We start from the raw sequence: 8746 nt of genomic DNA, 5'->3' as shown, positions 1-8746 counted from the left end.
AGGGAGATTCCTTACAGCAATGTCAGCCAGCTTTGCCAGTTTGCCATGTACCTACCTGGCACCAATGCTCCAGTTGAGCGAATATTTTCACTCATGAGTAACACCTGGACTAATGAGAGGAATCGCATGACCGTGCCTACTCTCAAAGCCTTGCTCATTACCCGGGCCAATTTCGACGATACTTGCTCGCAGTTTCACAGCAGGCTCTCGGGCAATAAAGCGCTACTGGAGTAAATTCACTCATCATGTAAATATATGCAATAAAATGGCATCTTCTTTAGGGTGGGTGGGTTGGGTGGCTGTGTTTCTGAAACATTTTTTGTTGTCTTTCATCTGTCTTTAATCTGTATCACAGATTGTCTTGACTTGTTTGATGCTGTTGTCAACTCAGGGTTCATCTCATCTCATTATCTGTAGCCGCTTTATCTTGTTCTACAGGGTCGCAGGCAAGCTGGAGCCTATCCCAGCTGACTACGGGCAAAAGGCGGGGTACACCCTGGACAAGTCGCCAGGTCATCACAGGGCCGACACAGACACAGACAACCATTCACACTCACATTCACACCTACGGTCAATTTAGAGTCACCAGTTAACCTAACCTGCATGTCTTTGGACTGTGGGGGAAACCGGAGCACCCGGAGGAAACCCACGCGGACACGGGGAGAACATGCAAACTCCACACAGAAAGGCCCTCGCCGGCCACGGGGCTCGAACCCAGACCTTCTTGCTGTGAGGTGACAGCGCTAACCACTACACCACCATGCTGCCCACTCAGAGTTCACGTTTTCAAAATAGTTAATAGCTGACACTGGTTAAGATTAAAGAGACGCATTTTGGGTAAAGGTTCGGAGGTGACAATGATTAGGCTCATGTGCTCATTCCTGTTACAATGCATAGCCTATTGTTTAAAAAAAAAAGTTCATCGCATAAAATATTGATGTTAATATGCAAGCGATGCATTTTCTTGGCGTTTTCACAAAGGTGGAATAAATCAGTTGAAATGTAGGCTATTGGCCTATTCCCCATCATCACATCTGTTGTCTGATTTTCTTACTTTAACTGAATTGTGATAGAAGCACATGTAGATAACAAGAAAACACTTGCTTATTCTCTGAAATCTTGATAAAAGTGAACTTCTACAAAACGATAAAAGCACCTGTCTGAGCCATGGTTTGAGCTGGCGCATGTTTACATCAAAACGCGTGTGCGTGCACGAGTGTCCCGGTTTTAGACTCAAGAAATCTGGTCACGGCGGCACGGTGGTGTAGTGGTTAGCGCTGTCGCCTCACAGCAAGAAGGTCCTGGGTTCGAGCCCCGGAGCCGGCGAGGGCCTTTCTGTGTGGAGTTTGCATGTTCTCCCCGTGTCCGCGTGGGTTTCCTCCGGGTGCTCCGGTTTCCCCCACAGTCCAAAGACATGCAGGTTAGGTTAACTGGTGACTCTAAATTGACCATAGGTGTGAATGTGAGTGTGAATGGTTGTCTGTGTCTATGTGTCAGCCCTGTGATGACCTGGCGACTTGTCCAGGGTGTACCCCGCCTTTTGCCCGTAGTCAGCTGGGATAGGCTCCAGCTTGCCTGCGACCCTGTAGAACAAGATAAAGCGGCTAGAGATAATGAGAGAGATGAGATGAGAAATCTGGTCACCCTACTCAGCCCCTATACAGTTCTGTTATTTGAAACACATCAGTGAGCTGGTGTCTTGTTGGTATTCAGAACTGGAAATTCTCATCTCATCTCATTATCTGTAGCCGCTTTATCCTGTTCTACAGGGTCACAGGCAAGCTGGAGCCTATCCCAGCTGACTACGGGCGAAAGGCGGGGTACACCCTGGACAAGTCGCCAGGTCATCACAGGGCTGACACATAGACACAGACAACCATTCACACTCACATTGACACCCAGTGGCGGATTTAGCAAATTGGGGGCCCCAGGCGAAGGTATGTATGGGGCCCCCCTCATCCGATCCGAAACAAACAAACAAACAAACAAAATGTACCGACTGCATGGTGGATAGGCAGGTAAAGCTAATCTATAGGGAAGTAAAGGTTGGAGAGGAGAAAAAAAAAACATTCCCCTTTAAACCCTGCATACACTTCTGTACTCCAAAATGAAGATGGAAAGCAGAGAACACACAAAGTGTAGCACTGCACAAACTAATAGTCATGATGGAACCCAACAGAGAATAAGATTTCAGATAACATCTGTCTTTGCCAAAATGCCAGGAAAACCAGCACTGTTTATTTTTTTTAAAGATCAGAACATTTCAAACAAACATTCTATAAATAAAACTATGTACATGGTTGTGTGTGTCTATGTGTGTGTGTGTGAGAGAGAGAGAGAGTGAGTGTTTCTCTGTGTGTGTGAGTGTGTGTGAGAGAGAGAGAGAGTGAGTTAGTGTTTGTATGTGAGAGTTAGTGTGTGTGTGTGTGTGTGTGAGAGTGAGTTAATGTTTGTGTGTGTGTGAGAGAGTGTGAGTGAGAGTGTTTGTGAGTGTATGTGTGAGTGTGTGTGTGTGAGTTAGTGTTTGTGTGTGTATGTGTGAGAGTGTGTGTGTAAGTGAGAGATTGAGGGAGAGAGAGAGTGTGTGTGTGTGTGTGTGTGTGTGTGAGAGAGAGAGAGTGAGTGAGGGGAGGTAAGAAGTGTGGACTGAGGAGAGATGAGGTGGCATTTGGCTCTAAGCAACTCCATATCCATGTGAGTGTATGTGTCAGTGAGAGAGAATGAGACAGTGAGAGAGAGAGAGTGTTGTGTGTGAGAGAGGGTGAGTGAATGAATGGGAGTCATTTTCTTCGTGGTGGTCAACAGAAACGGGACACGCACTCACCACCTCCGCTATGTTTTTTTCAGAATGATTATTCTGCTGCTCGTCTGCTGTGTTGGAGCTCGATGCCGCTCGCTCCCCTCCTGAATCCACAGCAGCTCCTCCTGCTCCGCTACAACATCCGAGTCAACCGACGCTGCTGACACATTAAAGAAAGCTGTAAGCTTGGGAAGTGCATCATTCTTTGATTTCGCCTCATCCCGCTTCCTCCTTTTCGTAGCACCACTTGGAAAGTGGCGCTTCATTTCGCTGATCACAAGTTCAAAACAATTCAGCACAGTCGCTATTAGCAGTTCTCTGAATTCACTCACTCAGGTTCAGCTCACGCTCGTCTTTCGCGCGATCATTGCATGGAATAGTCCATTTCAACACAAACGGGGGGGGGGTACAAATACTTCATTCCTTTGTATTTTAGTTTTTTGTCTTTGTTTCCGATTTAAACATACAAAATTACAATTTACAAACACAATGGCTTAGGAATGGATCGCTGTCCAAAGGCCCCCAAATCCCCAGCTGATTCGGGAAGGGGCAGCTGGTCTGGGGCCCCTGCCGAATGGGAAAGTTGAAGGGGCCCAAGGCAATCGCCTACTTCGCCTCTATTGTAAGACCGCCTCTGATTGTGGCCAACACGAGTGTTAAGTTCCCTAAAAGATCGCGTGAAGTTGGCTGCTATCTACTTTGCGTTCGTTCTCATTTTCCTCCATCATTTCATAGGCCAGAAACAGATGTTTTGACGTAATTTAATTTAGTAGGCTATGATTATTATTTAACCGTAGTCTTCTAGACATTTTGACTGTTTGGGGCATTGAACGCTGGTGTATGATTTTCAGGGAATAAAGTTTAGCGCATGTCAGAACATCATTGCGCTCGCAGCCTCCAACTCCTCAAACGCCCTTTAAATTGTGATATAACGTAGGCTATAAGGCACGGTTCTAACATCCCTTACACACTGGCCTAACGAAAATAATAATTGTTGGGGCGTCTGCTGATTTGTTAGCTATAAATTTAGGTCTAATTACTTCTGACAGTCTGCAAGCATTGCACCGTCGGGTCTTCAAGTCTGGCTGAAGCAGAGGAGCGGGCTTTCCGGGGTTTATTTTTTCGGGTTTTTTTTAACATGCTCTATTTCTATATGTCCAGGTTTGAACTGAGTCATTTTGGCAAGATTTAATTTAATACAAAACAGAAATGGTCAGACACAAGCACACCAAGCACATGGGAATGTATTTTGCCAATTTTGACAGCGCATGTTTTTTTAATGCCGCACTGTAGACAGCAAACGTTTAAACATGATCAAACATAGGAAATGAGCGACACAAAGCATGGCTCAAAAACAAAAAAGTTAAATAAACCCTGCTGATAGTTGATGGTGTTGCAACACATCAGTGTTATAACCCAATCTCTACCCAACCACCCGTCATTTTAATTCTCCTCGGATCAGCACCGACCTCACATTTGGCCTTGGGAGAGTTCAGTTGACGGAAATCCGTCACACGACGGAAAACTTTAATCCATGCTACTGCAATAGCATAGGCAGGGAAACGCAGCTGTCAGACGTCTGGGGAACGATCAAACAAATGAGTGGTATAAGAAGAAGGTATGAAATACCAGTGTTAAACCAAAATAATAAAATAGCAGTTACAAACAGACAAAGCAGAGCTATTGGCACAAACGTTTGTTAAAATTCATAGCCTAGAGAATCTGTCAAATACAGCTAGACAATCTAGAGATAATACACTGACATTAAATTCAGGTGTTGAGGTGAAGAAAACTACATTAGGTGATCATCTGGACTTACCCTTCAGTCTATTTGAGTTAAATAGAGCTATCATGAAGGTCAAGCAAACTTCCCCAGGGAAAGATGGTATTAACTATAGCATGCTGGAACATATGGATAATAGTTCACTTAGTGTAGTGTTGAGACTATTTAACATGGTCTGGGAAACTGGAATAATTCCAACAACCTGGAAGCAGTCAATCATTGTGCCAATTTTAAAGCCTGGAAAAGACCCTTCAAACTACAGACCAATAGCATTAACATCACAGTTCGGTAAAACAATGGAGCGGATGATAACGGAGAGGATTACTTCATAGAAAGTAAACACCTTTTCGCACCTTATCAAAGTGGATTCCGTAAAGGAAGAAACACATTGGACTCTGTCTTATGCTTGGAATCAGAAATCAGGAAAGCCCAGACTAATAAAGAAATAGTTGTAGTTGTCTTGTTTGATATAGAAAAAGCATATGATACGTTGTGGAAAGAAGGACTTCTTATTAAGTTGAATAAATTAGGTATAGAGATCTTGCATGTGACGTCACAGCCGATCCAGATTGTGACAGACGCCATCGTGTCGGTCAAACACCATATTCCGCCTTCTACTTCTACTTCTGGTTCTACTTCTGCTTTTACTTCTACCTTTTCTTCTGGAAAACCCTACTATATACAATTCTACTACAACGGCTGTGGCTACAAGCTCTCCCTACCTGTGCACGGTTTTTATGTTTTTTGTGTGTATTTTTGCGTGTTGTTCGTCTGTACCGGACTTCAATATCCACTACAACCGTATGGACTTACTGGACATTGGTTTCCAGCAGAAAATGACGGTTTGTAGTGATTTCCATCGCATGCACAACATTCCGGACGAGAAAAAAAAAATATTCTGGACGAGACCAGATTGCGAGACCAGCGGGGTCTCCGTGGATTGTTATTGGAAGCAAAGCGAAGGAGGCGGCGCCGGGAGCCGAAGCAAAAGCGAGGCTACAGGCAGAGCCGGCCTGTTGACTAAGCTCAGAAAACAGCCACTCAAATCTCCACTGCCAAGCCTCTACCTCTCCAACGCCAGATCCATGTAAACAAGACGGACGATTTGGAATTACCTTATTCTATAGAGATCTTGCATGTGACGTCACAGCCGATCCAGATTGTGACAGACGCCATCGTGTCGGTCAAACGCCATATTCCGCCTTCTACTTCTACTTCTGGTTCTACTTCTGCTTTTACTTCTACCTTTTCTTCTGGAAAACCCTACTATATACAATTCTACTACAACAGCTGTGGCTACAAGCTCTCCCTACCTGTGCACGGTTTTTATGTTTTTTGTGTGTATTTTTGCGTGTTGTTCGTCTGTACCAGACTTCAATATCCACTACAACTGTATGGACTTACTGGACATTGGTTTCCAGCAGAAAATGACGGTTTGTAGCGATTTCCATCGCATGCACAACATTCTGGACGAGAAAAAAAAAACATTCCGGACGAGACCAGATTGCGAGACCAGCGGGGTCTCCGTGGATTGTTATCGGAAGCAAAGCGAAGGAGGCAGCGCCGGGAGCAAAAGCGAGGCTACAGGCAGAGCCGGCCTGTTGACTAAGCTCAGAAAACAGCTACTCAAACCTCCACTGCCAAGCATCTACCTCTCCAACGTCAGATCCATGTAAACAAGACGGACGATTTGGAATTACCTTATTCTATAATCGGCTGGTCAGTGCTATACTCAATACTTAAGTAACTTACCCATCCAGTGAGGATAATTTTCTTGTTTACAAGATGCCACATCTGAGTCGCTGACAAATCCTGAATTTCTGTAAAGAAAACTGTCCAGAGATTTATAAGCACGCAGTGCTTCACCACTGAACAGCGAGGGAAAATTGATGAGGTAATCATACACGTCCGGGTATTCCGCTGGCAGTTCAAAATCCGGTCGTGAAAACTCCGTCCGGAAAGCCATAAGGGTCACTAATCTGTAGATCGTTTATTTTAGACATATATCTAGTTATCTGTTCATTAGAAAAATGAGCCGTGTAGTCCATCAGTTGAAATTGATCCATTCTGTACACGAGTGCAGCAGTATTCAGCGGTGATTTTGACCGACATGATGGCGGTTGTGTACTTTCCGGTCACGTGACTGCAAGATCTCTATAGGTGGTAGGTTATACAACTGGGCGTTAGACTTTCTGTTTGGCAGAACATTCTCATCTCATCTCATTATCTCTAGCCGCTTTATCCTTCTACAGGGTCGCAGGCAAGCCGGAGCCCACCCCAGCTGACTACGGGCGAGAGGCGGGGTACACCCTGGACAAGTCGCCAGGTCATCACAGGGCTGACACATAGACACAGACAACCATTCATACTCACATTCACACCTACGGTCAATTTAGAGTCACCAGTTAACCTAACCTGCATGTCTTTGGACTGTGGGGGAAACCGGAGCACCCGGAGGAAACCCACGCGGACACGGGGAGAACATGCAAACTCCGCACAGAAAGGCCCTCGCCGGCCCCAGGGCTCGAACCCAGGACCTTCTTGCTGTGAGGCAACAGCGCTAACCACTACACCACCGTGCCGCCCTTTTGGCAGAACAATAGAAGTAAAAGTAGGCACAGATTATTCAAACATATATTCAGTAGAAAATGGAGCTCCACAAGGCAGTGTGTGTAGTCCGGAGTTATTTAACATAATGATCAATGACATTTTCAAGCAGGTGGAATATGGCATTGGGAAAGCACTGTATGCAGACGACGGGGCCCTCTGGATTAGAAATTTAGGATACATTCAGAAGAAAATGCAGATAGCAATAAAAACAGTAGAGGAATGGTCAAAGAAATGGGGGTTTAAGCTATTAAAGTCCCAGGTCATATGTTTTTCTAAACAGCAAAAATCACTTTTGCTGAAATGGTTAAACACTTGAGCAAGTCAGAGTGGTTAGGTTTCTTGGGGTTAATTTTGATGAGAAACTCATGTGGAGACAGCATATAGAACAAGCAAAAGGAAAATGTAAGAAAATCAACAATCTTTTCTGTTGCTTGTCAGGATGAGCCTGGGGGGGGGCAGCAAGATCATCATTACTAAACATTTACTGGGCGCTCATGAGAGCGACATTAGATTATGGTTGTGCAGCCTATATGTCAGCGGCAAAAAGCAACCTTAAAAAATTAGATGAAGCATAAGCACAGGCCCTAAGAATATGCTGCGGGGCATTCAAACCTCTCCAGTAGCTGCCATGCAGGTAGAAATGGGAGAAATGCCATAACATATTAGGAGAGTTAAGCTTATGTTGGCATACTGGGTTAACTTACAGGGACACAATTAATTGCACCAAACAAAGGCCATCCTGCAGGAGTGCTGGGAACACAACAAATCAAACTTTTACAGTTTTGGATGGATTGGTAATGTCAAGGCAGGTGAAGAAGGTCTACACAGTCACCAGTACAGCAAAACAGTTCCAATTTCAGTGATCCCTCCCTGGCTGTTTGTGATGCCATCTATTGATCTGAACTTACAAAAAGAAATGAAAGAAGTCCAAGCTAGTGCCCTCTTATTGCATTGTCCAAAGCTACATACAACAACACTTTGCAGATAAGACAGTGTTATTTATAGATGGCTAAAAAAAAAAACCTGAATCTGGATGCACTGGTGCTGCAGTATATATCCCACAGTATGGCACAGCTATAAAAAGAACAACAGACCATCTTTCAGTATACACAGTAGAGCTTGTGGCCATAATGCTCGGATTACTACGGGTAGAAGAAACCAACCAAAACAATACACTAATAGTAACAGATAGTTTATCAGCAGTCATGAGCATCAGGTCAGGGAAATCATGCAGGCAAGATATCATAAATGAAATATATCATATCATATACAGAATACACAGAGTGGGTTTAAGTGTATGTTTCATTTGGGTTCCTGCTCATGTAGGGGTAGAAGGAAACAAGGACGTAGACATACTGGTAAAACAATCAGTGAAATCACAAACAATTCATCTGCATATTACATTATGTAAAGCTGAGGCTAAAACCATCATTAAAAGTCAAACAGAGAAAGTATGGCAGGAGAACTGGGACACCAGTGATGCAGGAAGACATCTCTACAATGTACACAAGCATGTGGGTGTTGGGAGAAACAGAAGAGAGGAAACCATCATC

Source organism: Neoarius graeffei, chromosome 6 (assembly GCF_027579695.1).
Source record: "Neoarius graeffei isolate fNeoGra1 chromosome 6, fNeoGra1.pri, whole genome shotgun sequence".
In the NCBI taxonomy this organism is placed as follows: Eukaryota; Metazoa; Chordata; class Actinopteri; order Siluriformes; family Ariidae; genus Neoarius; species Neoarius graeffei.
This window is presented reverse-complemented; position numbering follows the sequence as displayed.